This window comes from Buteo buteo, chromosome 9 (genome assembly GCF_964188355.1).
Source record: "Buteo buteo chromosome 9, bButBut1.hap1.1, whole genome shotgun sequence".
Taxonomy (NCBI): Eukaryota; Metazoa; Chordata; class Aves; order Accipitriformes; family Accipitridae; genus Buteo; species Buteo buteo.
The window spans coordinates 10,308,869-10,326,851 of NC_134179.1; positions in this window are offsets into that span (position 1 = coordinate 10,308,869).

Consider the following 17,983-nt stretch of genomic DNA (forward strand, 5'->3'; position numbering starts at 1 on the left):
CACCTTTTTCCTTTTGTACTACATACTAATATCACTTAGTTATAACTGTAGATATCCTTTAATTTTATTTTGACTTATTCTTTAAAAATGCAATGTAGGAAGAACAAATTATGTGTAGGCCAGCTCCATTCTTGCTATAAGTGGAAATAGTTTCCACCTACCTAAAGAGGATTGAGACTTCTGAAAGTCTGTTCCCATTATTTCCAGGTTATTTGTGAATTCTGGACAATGCTGACTTTCTTGAAGGAAAATTTTGTGTCTGAGTTGTATTCTACCATAATTTAACATTAAGACCAGACATTTTAATTAAAATTGGAGATTAACTCCTAAATGGCCAGGCAATTTAAAAAATTTATGGGTTGGTTTATATTTGATTAAAGAATAAAAAAAATAATCTTCCCTAAGCAGTGTACAGAAATGAGAGCATTCTGCCTCATCAGGAGTGCCGGAATCATGTATTATGCTATCTATTCTCAATACTTATAATGTTGTAACGCAGAATAGGAATGTTCTGCTATACCTACTCATTCTTAAGCCTTCGTACAGAAAAAAGCATGATGGTATCTCCTACCATACTTTCTCTTACATGACACCAATCTGTCACTTCCTATTTTCTTGGTATCCTCTGGAGCTGCCTTTCTTGGCTTGCTTTCTTCTTAGAAAACTGAATGTATGTTTGCTGCTGGAATCCTCTTACTAGACAGAATGAACTGGATTAGTCAAGAGAGCTTACTGATTAATGCATAGCTACGTCCTACTACCCACTGAAAGTACTCTAATTTGAAGGGAACACTGTAATGAAAGATGAGGGCAAAAATTGGTGTATGCTATAATGTTTTTCAAAAGTTTGTTTATACAGTGGCAATACTGTAAATTGGAATTTCTGTAGTATTGTTCATTCTTCAAGGCTCCTCACAGTATCTTATGTAGTGGGTATAAGTACTAGTATTAAAGAGTCAGAAGTTATTTCTGCATCAAACCCAAAAAACATTGCACAGACTTAAAATAACTACTCTTGCCCCAGTTCATTTGATATTAATACTGACATAACTGAACAAGAAATACTGAAATGGAAGATCAAAGGAGGAGCAACCTCAGTTCTGATTAAAAGGGCTGCAGAAATGGATTGAAAGGTTTTACTAGTCAAAATTCAAGAATGGTTTAAGTAATGATGAGGTTATTAGTTGTCTTTCACAATTAGGTGATCTTATTATAATAGTTAATTTACATAAATACAAATATAAATATATAAAAATCTTTTCTGATGAATCACTTAAATCAGTTGTCAGATGTAATCACCTTTATATGAGAAGGTAGCAGCATGAAGAATTACACTCTAAACAAGCATTAATGGAGGAGTATGAGAAGTTTGGCCCAATATCATCAGAGGGGAGATCTGCTGTTTGAAAAGTCAGTGTGGGTTCTCTTGTAGCTGTGCAAATAACTTCTTGGTGTTAACTAATGCCCATGATTCCTCTATTTTAGAAATAGGATAGTTTTGTAACATTTCTTTCTGCATTTGAGTTGTTCCTGAATGTGGACAATAGATTTTAAGCCATGTTTTTGGTTCACAGACATTTGATCAGCATCAAGAAGTAAATTTTGTCCAGCATAACCATGCACTAGTGTCTACTCCAGAAAAAGGAACAATACCCTTTAGGCTCTTTGAGACCAATTCTTTTCCAGATCTGCTATACGTAGCACACTAAAACCAGGCTGAATTGGAGGTATACCCAGAATCCTTAGGTTTCTCCGTTAGCTGAAAGGTAACCTGGCATTCAGTTGTATTTGGCAGGGAGATAACAAAATGAACAATGGAGAGACACAGGCTCTGACCTCGGAGGCAGTAAGTTATGTTCTATTGGAATGCTGCCATGGCCTTCAGTGAGAACAATAATTGGTCATGCAACTGGAGGAACACTACCAAGCAAGGAAACGCATTGTTAATGGGACAGTGTTTGAGAAGTGGTAGATAAGATAAAGATACTAAGTCACTTTCTTGGTGCTGGCTTTGGTTTTCTCCTACTTAAAGAACCATCACTGTGGCTTCAGGAACACTATAAAAGCCTGAACTTTCTTGCATGAAGTTCACCACTTGAAAACATGCCAGATGCTGTGCTATCCCAAGCAAACAAGCAATTACTAATTTGTAGTTAAGAAGTTCTGCAAAGAGCAGGAGCAGAGATAAGTGGATACATACAACCCTGAGAAGCATTAATAGTAATAACTAAAATTTCAGCTGAGGCATAGGGATGGTAAATAGAGCAGGAAGGGTGTGGGAACTGGACTTTTAAAAAGCTCTATGTGGAGAAATTTACCTGAAGTTGTTTATTTGGAGCTGCAGTCAATGGCATCACTGGAGATTTAGTTCTTGGTGAGCAGCATAAACAGAAAATGGCTAGGTGGGGAAGAGGGTCTCAGCAGAAGAGGTTCTATCTTGGAAGGAATTCTTGAGCTTGAGAAGGCATTCAGGAGCAAAAGCTCAGGAGATATGTTTGGAGCATGAAAAGCAAGGTCAAAATAATATATCAACTGCTAAGAGAATCATCTGTTGACATGGCAGCATCTTGGTGCTCCAGGCAGATTACACAGTTGGGGACATTTGAGACTTACTGTGAGTCTTCTACAACTGTTGCTGATGTTTTGTATTTTTTCCCTGTTTAAAAACAACTACCCTCATAATATTCCTATGACATATACTACTACTGAACTATATGACTAGAGTACTGCTGAGCAGCTTAGTTGACTTGGGAGGAGAAATCTTAGCACCAGCTAGGACAATACGTGTGAATTGATGTGTATCTCCAGATAAGGGAGAGGTTATAATAGTAACATCTCGTATCAGAAATAACCATGTCTGCAGTCAGGAAATAGGCAGACAAAAAATTTGCAGACCAAGTTAAAACTAATCAATGACCCACTATATAACTCAGGGAGAAAAAAAACCTGTTCAGTTTTCTAAGTTTGCTGACACTTTCAAAACAAAATGATGACTAAATAGTAATGTGTACTCCAAAGAATGAGTGATATACCAAGATGAATAGGATTTAGGCACTATTTATCACAGTTAAGCCATAGCCTGAATACCATAATGCTGATTACTTAAATTCATTATGCAGACAGTATAATCTAGCAGTCAGTAATGTGCCTGCGAGAAGGAAGATACTATTTCTGTCATTTTAAACTGAATTGTAGGCACACAGTGATTGACAAGATTGGGCTTTCTCTTATTTCTAAGATACGGTACTAACATTCGCAACAACACTTTGATCTGAAACAAAGTCCATTAAACCCACTGAATTCTTACATTCTACTGTTTAAAGTATTCACAACTGTGAAATTCACCACTGCTGATGAAGGACCCATTTTCTACCTTTGGTCTTTCAGTAATATCATGACATTTAACCTAGTCTGAAGCTGATGTTTCTCAAACTGAGAAATGCATTTTTTGATTCCTCTAGACTCTTAGCTCTCCAAGTTTGCTGGATTCAGATAAGCATGCAGTGTTTTGTGATAAATGCCTTCCCGAAGCTTTCCTGCCTAGAACCGCCAGATGAATAAGAATACTTAGTGCCTTTCAACTTCCAGTCACACAACTACTTTATCAAAGGTAGGAAGTGTGATTTGCCAGACATTTGGAAACTAAGGCACAGAAAGGTTAAAAGTTTTTCTGGTTTAGATAGTAATTTCAGCTGTAAAAAGGGATATTTACACCTTTGGAACTCTCACACTTTGGGATTGTAAAGCTCACTCAGCACCAAGGTGCAGGTTAGGAATAGAGCATAGTACCTTCACATGCAGGAACTTGAGCAAACCATATTTGTACTTAATGGATACAGAGGTATGTCAATGTGTACATGTAAGACATGTTGGAGATGCTTGCATCATCTCTGTTTAAATAGCTGGCAGCGCATGGGTGCACTTCTAGCTTGTATTTATGTGACCAGCCTTTGTCCTATGGAATAAACAGTAGTTCATTTTTATGGTGTTAATACTCACTGCTGAGATTCTTGTCATCAGACTGTTACAGCTCTGCACACAGTTATTTGTAGAAATTATCACTTATGAAATAACAATTTTGTTCTGACTTAGCCATAGAACTTACTCGTTAGGTGGTAGGAAACCTTGCACTCCTGAGCTGCCCTTTTCTTCAGTGGAAATTCTGTAATATTTTGAGAAGAAAAGAAAAAGAAGGAACAGAAATAGCCACAACTTCTGAAATTTTTGGCTTAGTCAAGATATGTTCAAAGTGCACACATGTTCTGAATGAAGTAACTTAATTGTTCTGAAAATACTGAGATGGCAGTTCTGCTTATGGGACATGCTTACAGGTTTTCAGCGAGGCAAAAAGGACAGATCCTAATGAATAAGGCCTGCAGTGCTTATTTTGCTTCTTACACTATCTAATATTGAAGTAAGTCAGCAGAGTGTTTTATGTACACATGCAGGATGGGTTGCAGTGACTGCTTTTAACCTTTCAGATGGCTTGTGATACAACTGAATGGTAGGAGCTATTTTAGTGTCTGATACAAAGGCTAGTTAATCACTTTAGTACTGCATCTTCAAATATAGTGTTGGGTTAAAGAGAATGGCAAGAATTCTATTGTACACCTAATGAACTCCTCTTACGTCAGTGGTGCAAAATTTCACCTTCTGTTTCTAGGTGATGTACTTTCCCTCCCCGCCAGGCCCAGCCAGTTTCCTCTGAGTCATGCACATACTATCCTTTTTTTACCCTCTTAGCAAGAAATTAGTGAGAAGGGGAAAACATAAAGCCCAGTAGCAAATCAGCTTCCTATCTGGCAGCTCTGCTGACCAGCAGCTGTTTACCTCCGGGTAGCACTCTTCACTCACTGGTTGCTTTTTTAACTTTTTAGTTTAGTATTCATGATGTGTAGGGAATGAAATCACATGGGAAAGCTGAGGTACTTGTTTAATGTCCTCTTTCCTTTTTTCTAAAAGCCATGGCCAGGACTTATTTTGCATTTTTAAAAAACTGTCTCGGGGGGAATGGAGACACTAAAAGCTGTAGTGGATATGACATGGCTGTGTTAATTAACATGGTTTGATATGCTTAATACACACTTGCCTTGAAGCAAATAGCCTAGAAATCCAACTCATGTTTGGTCCTGGGGAAAAGCCTGGATACATTGTTTTGCTCTGTAGCAAGCCTGTAGGGTAAGGTTTTCAAGTGGTCTAAAGGAGACAGTTTGCAGAAGCAGAGCTATTCTGCTAGAAGCACTACAGAATTATCAATTCTGAAGAACATTAGCAATACTGTATTATCTTTGCTGCCATCAATGCAAAGTAGAAAAGAAAAAATGGATTTTTCTCTCTGCTGCTACTGCAACATAGGAGGCATTAACTCCTGGAAACTGGGAGGCAGACTTAACCTTAGATGCTCCTGTTCACTGAAATAAAGACAAGACAAGATGTCAGCTGCACATTATTTAGCATCAAAAACCTGATGCATCTAATAAGAGAAGCAAGGGAGAATACCCTCTGAATTTTAAAAATATGCTTTAATTCATACAGTAAACAAAAATCACAAATCAAAGACCCGCAGCTATGAGAAAAATACTTGAGAGAACAACATATTTAAAAGTAACCTGAAGCAACCACTAAACTAATGCAATTTAAACAAGTATTTAGAAAGAACAAGAAATCTCCCTGCTAACTATTAGAAAAATAGGTAAAGGGATCTTTTCAAGCAAACCTCTTTATGTATGCTCCCACCCCTAATATCAGTGTATTTTTTGTTTTGATTAGCACACGTAATACTTGCTGCTCAATGGTCATGGACTATTTGGTTGTGCTTCTGTATATCAGAATTGTTATAGATAATGCTTGTCTCGGAGATAACTCCTACCAATTTACTGCTTCATACTTCCCAACTAATTTATTTTTCCTCAAACATCTCTTTTCATGTTTTGAACCTCTGAGCTGTGATCCATCTGTCTGTGACAGAGATGTTTATTCTTAGTCCAAGATGGAATTTTGGACTTCTGTTTCTTAGTTACCATTTTCCTTCACCCAAGACCTATATATTTGGATGTATGATATTGACAACCTAAAATTTCAAGTGGAACAACTTAAAAAATTGAAGCACCTTGAACAGTTCTAGGAGTCCTCTGAAGTGTGTTGATGCTGAGCCACATCTCAACAGTAGCTGCAACATAAAGTGTGAGGACTACATATACAGGCTTTTCTACACTAAGCTGCTTCCATTTTTTTTTCCCCCAGTCCTTTGTTGCTTCAGATTAGAGTTGTTATATCCTCATGGCTAATTCCAAGACAATTCCTTCTTCTCAATCTTTTTTTTTTTTAGTTCCCCTGGGTCTGAGGTCAGCTAGAGTTTTGAGTGTACTAACTCCCAGAAACCTTTGTAGCTCTTCTCTGTCCCTCTGGGTTTTGCCTTTCCATTTTATTTCAGGCTTTCACCATTGATACAGCTTTCCGTATAATGCTAAGCCTTGTATTTCCCTCTGCTCCTCATTCCTCTCCTCTAGCTATTGCATTTTACCTGATAGTGATCACTAATGGCTTAGGCTCCAGCTTGTGCTGTAGTTACAGTCTTTCTCAGAAGTCCTGCCTCAACAGCCACACTCCACTGGATACTTGGGGGTGATACTTCCTGACAGTGTAACACCACTGGGGATTGCATTACCCAGGCATGCAGAAAAGAGAAAGTGCCTGTCTAGCCTAATAAAATAAACACGAGTAGAAAAATACAAGCCAGAAGTAGAGCTACGGCTGCACACTATTTGGCTTTCATCTGTTCAAATTGCTTTTCTCTTTCATCATGAAGAAGATTTTTACGTTAAAAAAAAAATTTTCAAATCATGTATGCACAAGCTTAGGGAGATTGAATCTCAGAGCTGACCGATAAGTTTAAGGTCAGAGTCAAGTAGGTTTAATCCAAGAAAACAAAATTACACGAACCAATCTTATTACTCCTTCAACCCAGTTTACAGTAAATAGTGTTATTAGGGCCCTGAAACTTGGTTAGCCCTCCCTAATCACCTGTAGCTCCTTCCCTGAAGCCCCCACTAAATCCCTCTCTGAACGCATCTTACAATCCTTTCAGAGGCAATTGGTTTACAACAAACAAGTGGAAGCCCAGTGTACCACCTCACTGCTATTCTGCCTTCTCTTCAGGAAACCAGAATGACTAGATCCTTCCACAAGATGTCAAGCTTAGAAAGTTATTTTATTTTTAACTCTTGGTATAGATACAGTACACAATATTCTCCATGCCTTCATATGCAGTGCTGATTTCTGCAGTGCACCCACTTAGGTTTACATAAACATTACAGTTGTCATTCTGCATGGGGGGAGCAATTCTGTCATGGAGAGAGCTTAAATCCACCTGTGATCAGGTAAGTGACTCCAGTGACACATTAAGGGCCGTTTTCTTCAGATGCTGGCTGTAAATTTAAAACCCCAAACCCTCACATACCCCTTAGAGTATGCCTATATTTTCTTTAAAATGTGTTTGTGGGAAGAAATGGACAGGAAAATTTGAACTTGTGGCCTTGTCTATACTGAGGAAATTTACCAGGGAAGTCTCTTTTCTGCAGGTGAGCTGTTAATGAAATTGATGATTCGCTTTTTCTCTTGAAGTTAAACTTATTGTTCCCTCCTTTTCAGGTAAGTTATTTCTCAGGACTAAATGAGGGTTCTGAAGGAAGTATTGACTACAGTTGTCTGGTCACAAGAGGAGTAGCCTTCAAAAGGGTAATGCAACTGGGGGCGGGTGTGTGTCGTGGTTCATGCCACAGTTAAATGTCTGATAAGGAATTGGAAGTTGAGCTGGCTATAGAAACATTGGCCTGGAGGTAATTTTCCTCCTTTTTGACACATTTCTGCTTGAGCTGAGACAGTAGCAAGGTGTCTTTTGATGTAAACTGGAATTACAGAAGAAATACTCTGTATAGTTCGCTTTTCCAAGGCTGTGAGCATCCACATACTATTTGAGAAGCATCGAATTAACTAGATGGTGATGCTGAGCAGAGTGCAGGAAGGTAACCTCACTGACTTCCTTACAAAGTAGTATTGCAGCTAACCAGCATGAGAAACTGAAAATGGTGAGGTCAAACAACTCAGCATATCTAAGATCAAGAAATGTGTATTACCCTAGATTCCATCCCTAACTGCTGAAGGGGGAGAAACATAATCTATCAAGGCCATTTATCTCAATCAATATATGTTCCTTCACTCTCTACAGTTGCGGCATTCTGCATGAACAGTCCCCATTCAGCAAACGTTTCCTCACAGCTGAATAGGAAGCCTCTGCTTAGTGCTCCATATTGAGCTGATCTCTGGTTCTGTACTAATTGCTGATGTGTTTCAGGCTAGGGTCAGAAATGGGGATATGAGCTAACTGTGCATATGAGTGAGAGGGAAGGCGAGGAGCAGGCACCCCCAGGGAGCAGGCTGGGCTGAAGCCTTTGTCAGCAGGGCCAGCACAGGCACCGCCACGCTCTCCTGTTGTCCCTCAGGCTTAGTCCTATTTGTGTCTTGCTGCCTCTGGCTTCCCGGATGGGGCCTCCTAGCAACAGTGCACTAACAGCCAGGCTGGGGGAGGCATAGACAGAGCACTCGCTGTCTTTGGAGTGCTCATCCCTTGTCGCCTTCCGCTCGCAAACCTTCTCTGGGCCTTTCTGGTGCCACGTGCCATACCCTGAAGATCTGCATGCTTCACAAGAGGAGGGAGGGCACCTCCCCGCCTGCTCTAAGTGCTCTTGCCAGTGTAGGGTCCCAGCTTTAAGCCCTCAGGAGCTAAGTAGACTGCTGAGATGTCCCACCCACCAGACCTGGGTCTAAAGTGAAGCAGTATAATGCCATTATGGGGTAGAGTTCTGCCTGAGCATTTCCCAGTTCAGGGCTCCACATCATTACTGCAGAGGTCGTTAGTTCTCAGAGAGGTGACTTGCAAAGCAGAGAGTAATTCAGGTACCTAACTGAGGGCTGGCAGATTCAGAAGCTTGGGATGGAAGATGTGTAGGGATGTGCAGGAGTAGGCTTGAGCCTTTAGGGTACGTGTTGTGTGTGCAAAGCAGTTCTGGGAAGTGATGTCTCCATAACTGATTATTTAGCCCTCTTGTGAACCAGAGAAAACTGTCCAGGCATTGGCGCTGCAATGCTTCCGGAACTTGAGCTTGGCTGGCTGTGTGTGGTACCGCATGCTGGGCCACAGCCATAGGCTGACTTCACCTGGGTGTTCTGCTCCTTGGGCTGTGCATATTAGAACAGGTCTCTGAGAAGCTGTAACTGTGTCTTGGACAAGCATCAGAATATGGGTGAGTATCTGTCACAGTAGCTTTTCTTATGTGAACTGCGGAAAAATTTATAGGTTCCAGGCACGAAACTGGGCACTGGTAGGTTAGGCAGTTTGTAAACAAAAAAAAAAATGAACAGAAATAGAAGCAGAAGAGAAGGGGAAACAATTGTTCAATAAACCTTATTGTTCAACTAGGAGCTGAGGCTGAATTTCAAGAGTGTTGTTATGGGGTCTGTAACTGGAATATCTTTTTGTTTTGTTTTGTTTTGTTTTCTCCATTGGATGCCCTCCATCAAACTAGCTATTTTGTAACTTTTTTCCTTTTTTTTTTTAATTTAGACACTCACACACTGGATAAATACTTTCAAAGAACTTTCAAAATCCAAAAGGTGGGGACATTATACAAATTAATCTTATGAAGCAAGGTGTTTCCTGGGAAAGCCTTCTAAAGGAATTTCTTTTTCATTAGCGAGTCCCTCATTACAGGATTAAAAGCTAAGCTCCTTTCTCCCTCATTTCTTCCACAAATTAGGTTTTCATAAAACCTTTTATGTGTTTTTCTAAGTACCACAGGTCTCACCTCTTCTGGCAGAAATATAAATGTTAATAATACTAATTACTTCATACTAATCAACTACATTTGAGAACTTTGGCTAGGAAAATCTTTCCTTGGAAAGTATAGGAAATCCTCCTTTTTCAATTTTTCCCTATGATATACTAAGTGTAGCTGAAAATATTCAGGGCCATATAGTTGGTTAATTTCATTGACTTCAAGCCAGTCTAGATCTTGCAGAATAACCCTGTTTTGGCCTTCTGAGGTCTTGCCTACCACTTCTAATACTGGTAGTTTGAGAGGGGATTTAACTTTGTGATGGAAACTTGGGCTTGTTAAATCCCCAAATCTGGCAAGTAGTGTCCACAGGTGAACCCCAGATCCTCTGGAGATGCTCTTATGTCAGGACTTTTCAATATGGGGCCAACAAAGGATCCTGAAGAGGGAGAATGCAGAGGGCTCAAAATTGGCATAAAGGCATTCATCTCTTTTGCCCTCTTTTGTGTTCATGTACAACCGTAGAATGAGACTGCTTCATAATAAAACTCTTCAGCAGACAGGCAAGGAGATGAGTATCAGGTTGAAAAGCAAAAACATGTGCTGGAAGATTAATGAGAAGACTATTGGCCAAGGTTTTTCCACTTCATTATCTCTGCCTTCCACAGAAGTCATCACTGCAATCCCAGTGATTTACTGTGGAACAGAAGGGAGTCAACAAAGTAGGACTGAATTGTCTAGCCTGTGAGCTGGACTTTAGGGTCCAATCACACATCTAGTAACTTCATGCAGGGAAAAGCTTCTGTTCCATGATCTCTGAAAGTGCGTGGCCACCATTATGGTAATGTTTTCTCTTGCCACAGACCTCTGTGGAGACTTCTGCGCGTGTCCAGAATTTATGAGGGGAAAGGTAGAAGTAAACAAAAAGAAAGGTGGGCCTCTTATAGGACCTTTTCTTTACCTGTGAAGGTAATACAGGTAATGCCTGTATTACATCCAGGTTGTTATATAATAATAAACCTAATACAATTCCAAATTTTCTGCTTTGCCTCATCCAGTCTCCAGTTAAACTGTAAATGAACAAAAAAATGAAAAAGCTAAAAATACTCCCAGGAGTAAGGTCACAAGACTGTGAATACTCATTTTTATCTAATCAGGTGGATTTGTGCAAGGTGTATAGAAGTTGGAATACATAAGGTTTAGCAACCTGAGAAATATAGATGATGTAGGAATTGTTGATGAATGCTGAGCATTTAGGATCCAAGGGCTTACCCTCAGCAGTGACAAAACATGCACAAGAAAAAAAGGTTTGTGCCACAAATGGGAGTGTAGAATTCCTAATACAAAAATGTCTGAATTCCAGTTAAAGAGGTGGTTTGTCTTGTAGTCCATTTCTAAAAAAATGCTAGTGTCTAATGTTCTTACAAGTTTCTCACTTAATGAGATGATTTCACCCAGTGACAAGATTTCATTATTATTTAATTTAGGACTCTAGAACAAATGGAAAAAAGAGTAACAGTTAACCTAGACTTTCTAACAATTTTGTTAATATATCTGATTTTCTAGACAGGAAAAACATGGTAGTGCAAATCAACATTGATTTACAAGCAACTGATGCAGTAATTCCTGGGTAACATAAGAACATACAAGTAAAACTAAAAAAGATAGGCCCTGGTTCAAAAAATGGAAAGTGGGTAAAGAGCTGATGAACAGAGACAGAGTTGCATGGCAAGTAACAGGAAAGTTCATCAAACTCAGTTTTACTGAACTTATGCACATGCATGCACATGTGCATGTTCAATATTAACGTTGGGAAGATGTGAAAATGTGCCTATTTAAGAGACATAATTTGGAGAGAGTGTCAGGATGATGAAAAGAAGAGCTGAATGGCCTGAAAGACTATAGTAATAGAAATACCCACTCCTATAGAGCACTATATGAGGGCTTCCCAGAGATAGAGAAGTGATGATAGTCTGACAGTTGAGAATGTACAAGACGTTCAAGAAATTGAACTGGAACAGGTTCAGTTGGGGTGAGTACAATAATCATAGGATGGGAGAGCCAAATTTGGGAGAGGAGAGAACCTGTCTTTTTTTAAAAACCGTTCAGAAAGAAACAAAAGTATTAGAGAATGTCATTGGTATTCCTGCTCATACTATAGGGGTAAGCACTCAGGGTCACAGCAGAAAGAATAACCAATTTCAGCTGAAGGATAATACTGGGATAAGAATGACTGGACCTTTATTGGCCCAAGAAATTAATCACTCTGAAAACGAGGTGGCTTTTAACTTTCTGAGCAGTGAGGCTCTGGCATGACAAGAGTGGGAGTAATGGGCAAAACCTGAATTATTATTAAGATAGAGTTAGTGAATAGATGAAAGGGATCATATGGCAGAGTTGCGTGCAATAGCAATTTTTTGAATCATTGTTTGAATGATCAGGATGTCCTATCAACACTATGTTCCTGAGGCCCTAAAAGAGTATATGTATATGTAAGTATAAATAGGTACAAGCATGGCTAACTTAAAGTGCCTGATAAGCAACCCTGAACTGACACACATTGCTGTAGCTACATGTCAGAAAGTTGCTAAAGGAAATGTTGTGATCTTTGCCGAGTCCAATAAAATCTGTTAAAGATGTTTATTTGTAAATTGAGTCGGTATGTAAAACTAGACTGGAAACTTTTCAGAGAGCTGATCCCCTTCTTCCATCAAAGACAATGGAAGAAATTACTTCTTTGAGAGCTAGATGAGACTTTTAGGTGAAATACTGGCTTTCCACCATGTATTTGCATACTGGGTGACATAGGGCCCAGTTTATATGACAATCCTCCAGGCACAGCAATAAGACTAACAATTACTTTGTTTCAGTACGAAAGTGTGCTGTTGGAAACTTAACAACGTGAATTTTTATTGGCTCTTCATCAGCTGAATATTCTGAGATGAGAAACTGACATGTTGGTCTGTGAAGTTGATTTCTTGACTATGACTTCAACTTACAGCATACATAAGACTTTTCTTTCTTATCAGAAAAAAGTGTTCGGTTTTTATGGAGAGCATTTCTTTTTTTTTTAAACATTAACTATATATTTCAGTATCGGTTCTATTCTGTTTATCACTAATAAAAATACAGTTCACTATTTCCTTGAAATGACTGAACTAGCTGGGTGAATGTTTTGTAATAGAGAACCATTTCCTTTTGTAACTTAAGTACTTAATTGCTTCTCATTGGTTTGTATTGAAAAGGAGGGTCAGATCAAAATGATAGACTACAGAGCAGAGGATGGAAAAGACAATGGTGACTGCATATTATTAATGTGTAAATAGTATGATCAGAGATGTCATTATGGGGCAGTGCAAAGAAAAAGGAGTAGGAGACTAAGAGTATCTGGGAAGAGTAATTTCTGACTTCATGAGGGATTCTGGGAAAGATTACTAAGATAAGTTGAAAGAAACGGCAGAATCAGAGAAATGATATTTGATGAGACAGTAGAGACCTCAGCTAATCAGTGTCCAAAGCAGCTGATAAGGATGGTCAAAACCTTTGAAATTATCTGTTAGCAAGTCATTATCACTTGAGAGAGCTGGTACTGTGACCAGATCAAAAAAACCCCACAGAATTAAATCAGGACTAAACCACTGAACAGTGTTTAAAAATCTCAAAAATAGGCAATCCAGTCCAGGAATTTGGATCAGTTTTGAGCCTTCAGGATGAAATAGTAGATGTGAATGAGTCATATTCTTAATTTAGAAGAACCAAGACATTAACACTTTCACTGCAACTATTTGTACAGCCTGACCTTCATTTTTCTAGTATGATTCAGGATTAACTGGAACAAAATTAGTGTGAATGAGAACAGAATCTAATTTTTGGCTTTTGCTGAGGCTTAAACCCAAATTATACCAGAATAACTGCACTGAAACCTTGTTCTTGTTTCAGAGCAGTGAATAATGTAATCTAGGACCTACTGACTTCTTCACCAATACATTTTTTCATTTGCTTGGTGTAAACATAGTTAATTATTATCAATGAGTAGAGTATATGTATTGGTGTAAAAATTTCTTCCTTGTCTGCTTTTGTCTTTCAGCCCAAATACTTATGGAATATTTAATATTGGTGTGCCAGAACTATGCACAAGAATTGTCAACAGAGACTTTATATCTCTCCCAAGTAAACACTGCTCACGTTCACCAGTGGCGCAATAATCCCTAACCACACTACACAAGATTAATTAGCTCCAGTGTAAGGTTGCTAAACGAGCCAATATACTATATGGGAGCAAAAGACACCAAGGCAGAACAGGTAGCAGCAATTTGTGCTACCTTTTTCAGTATTATAGTAGATATGTATGTGGCATGAAATAACAATAGTAAAAAAAAAAATTAAATGTCTGAATGAGACCATCAACCTTACAGCAACCCATAATTAAGATTTAAAATGAGTTTGGGACTTCATGTAGCCACAGAATTTATTTCCTCAGAAGGCTAGAATTAGCTGTCAGAATGGGCTTAGCGGTATCAGCAGGGTGGTGGTGTAGTGGATAGTGTTCTGAGGAGACACTTTAGAAACACTGTAATAACAACAGCTTTGTGTTCAGCTGTATCTGTGGAATTTTATCTTCTTCTGATTTTAAAGCATCATCATTGGTGGCCAGCTGTGGAGTCCCACATGTATCGTTATACTCCACCGAATTACAGAGCACCCAAAGAACTGATCTTCAGAAACCAGTCTGAGTTGATTTCGCTAGCTGCGTTCAGTTAGCAACAGCCTTCATGTGGAATAGGTGAGAACCCTCAAAGTTTTTCTCCAGTATTAGATAATGTTACCTGACTGGATTGCACTGTCTACACTGTCAAATAGTTGTTATCTGCCAGCAGATTTATAAATTGTATTTTTTGGTTTTGTCTATATTCAGAAATAGCAAATAATGTACTTTTTTCAAACTACACTTTATGGGGAGCACCTATCTGCAGATATGATTTTTGTCTCCTAATAACTGTATGTGTAAAGAATTGCCCTACTAATATCACTCGAGGTGTTTCCTTCTGAATTTCTGGTGCCCTGAGTAAATGGCTATAAAGCTGAATGCGTCTGCTAGCAGAGTCACCTTTTAAATAACTCTGTATTAGCAACAACTGTTCCTCTGGCATGTAAAAAACAACCCTTTTTGAGTTATCATATGAGAAAATACTTCTATTTTAAAAATATGCTTCTGGAGGCTGTGAGATTGTAAGAACCTTCCTTCAGCTATTCTTAATGTATACATACCAGAAACTATTTTTGAGAGAGCTTGACTGAATTCTGCTGTCAGAGGACAGTTGTTTGCAGCATCTGCTTTAGCTGACTGAATGTCCTCCTACCTGAGTGCTTGCTTCTAGCTGCTGCACTGCACTTTGCAGCACAAACTAACACAAGGCTGTCTCACCAGGGCTCAAGGCAGGCAGAATACATTCTCTTGTCATTTTCCCAGCCATCTCTAAGGCAAATGAATGAGAGCAAGTCTAGACCAATTTTTTAAAAACTGCTCAGACAAGCTCTCTCCCTCTTGCTAATGTTTTGTCAGCATAATGACTGGCGTTTTATTCTCTGCAAGTAGGGCATTTGGGGATCTAAGTCTTCCGTAAAATCAGACTTCTGTGAAGGGGGGAGACTCATCTAAAAGCATATCTGTAACAGGTGAGCTGACTGGCTGGAAAATCAGTACTGGTTAAATGTGTCCCTTTATATGTGCTTGGTAGCACTGTATTATCAGCAAGTCAGCTCAAACTGCTGCTGCTGCTGTGATTTTCATCACTTATATTTATAAGAAGAATTTGCTGGAGAGCAGCTGCAATTCTGCATTTCTTAACTCCATGCATATTTATGCTGAGGCAACTGGTTGACGAGCCAACATCCTCGCTGACTATGCCAGGAGGATCACAAGAGACTGCCGCTGTCACCAAAGGATATCCCAAGAGAGCAGCGTGGCAAGCATGTAACAGCACTCTTGAAGACCAGAGTGTTATGGCTGAACTGCATTGTCTTCAACTAAAAAAACTTGTCATATGGTTTACTATTTTAGTGCCAGAGAACACGTTGAAATGTTACAGATTATGCTCTGTTTAAGAACCCAGTGTATTTTCTCAATTATCAGAGCCTGATACACTTGAAATATACTACTCTGATGCTCTGAGATGCTCTGTTTCTGTGGGCTAATAGGAAGCTTAGATTTTCAAGTCTGGAGAGAGGGGCTCCCTAGTTGGCAATTTCAGAGCAATTTAAGATGTGAAGGAAATAGAGCAGAGATTATGCAGTGCTAAAATCCTTCCCCCCAAAACTTGACAATTATAGTAATTAAAAGAGAGAGGAAGAAGGGGAGATGTTTCCTTGAACAGAGGGACAATTTCTTGTCTGACCTGGTTTAAGGAGGGGAGGGGCTGCTTGCTCAGGGCTCTTTCTCTTTAGTAATTGATGAAGCAATTTTATTCTGCAAGACACCACAAAGCCAGAAGCAAACGTGATGCTGGCTGGGCAGATTTTGGAGCTCCCAAGGTCTCTGACAGCAAAAGGAGGGCAATGGCATTCAACGAAAATTGTTTATTTTACATTACAGGTAGAACTAGCATGTGCTGGCTTTCTTTGCTCTAAGGTGGGAGGGGAAAGAGAATGGCAGTTGTTGGCTTTTTTCTCTGCTAGCGGAAGAGAACATAGGAAAAAATGTCATGATACAGATAGGCACAAATCTTCCAGAAAATCGGTACTCTTGACTCTTCAGGGGGTCTCTGTCCAAGTGTTAGCATATAGGAGTGAAAGTCAGAGATAATAGTTAAATCATACGCATAGTTTTTGATATATACAGTATCACTTGGTGTTAAGAGATCAAATGGTAGTTGTTATAAACTAAATGCTGCAAGTTCTTTTTAATTGTGTAGATCATTTTGCATTGAATCCATAGCCAAATGTGAGTGAGTTATGAAACAATGTTTTAAGATTTACTGTGTATAGCTAAGTTTGCTTAGTGGAAAATAAAAAGCCACATTTGGAATCATGACAGCTTTTGCTAAACACTGAGGAAAAAGGTGGAAGAGACAATTAGGGAATTACTTTCAGTTTTCTCATTCTATCTGCAGCGAAAGTTATAGCTGTTGCAGAGATGACTGCTGAAATTTAGAATGGCACTTGAGTGATCTGGGTACGTCTACCTTTACCTGAAGGATGCTGAAGCCTGTGATACTCTTCTATGTGTCATTTTGCCTGACTTAGTGACCTAAACATGTGCTGAACAGAAATAATATGTACCCTTGTGGCAGAAATCTTCCGGGCTCTTCTAGGAAAGATCTTGGCTCTCTTGCCTCTTTGATGTTGGCCATGCGTCAAGGCAGATGGAAGTGGCCTGTAACAGGATGCTGCGATCATCCATCCATGTCCAAGGAAGGAGAATACTCTGAAATGCAAGCCCTTCCCCTTGGCAATACCAGTTCACTGGTCCTAATATGACCCTGGTCATTGCTCCATGGCTTTGATCAGTGATTTTTGGCCTTGTGGGAGCCCTTAAATAGACTTTGTTTCTACCCCTGGAGACTGCAGCACTACCACTTTAGTACAGTCTGGAGCCCCAAAAAGGAGACTTGTGGAAAGCTTCCATGGAGGGACAGAGGAAGAATACTGGGGCGAACCTGTTTCACTGATGTCAGCCAAACTGGCAGAACAAATATCATTCTATTAAGTTCCAAGTGGCTTATCCAAGCACTATTTCCCATTGAGAAAGTTAAGATAATCAGCTTTATTATGAAAGAATCAAAATGATCAACTGAAAGAAACAGCATTTACATGGTTAATGGTTGGATCCTGGTCTGTGCCATGTCTGTTGGTGTGAAGCAGCTTGAGCAGTCCTGCTCTCCATGGCATGGTCTCTGGGCAGTGCAGGTTTGCTGTAGTAGCTCCCACGTAACTCCATTCCCCAACAGTTAGTGTGGGGGCATGGTAGGGCAAGGGGTTATGACTGATCCTGGTGATTTTCAGCTACTCTGACAACAGAGTGGGACCACAGAAGACTGGTACAATCTACTCTAAATTGCTTCATGAGACCCGACTGCTGAGCAGTCCCAGCACTGAGGGCGAGTAAAGGGCACCCTTGTGCTCTTTACTGCCTCAGCTACTGTTGAGCAATG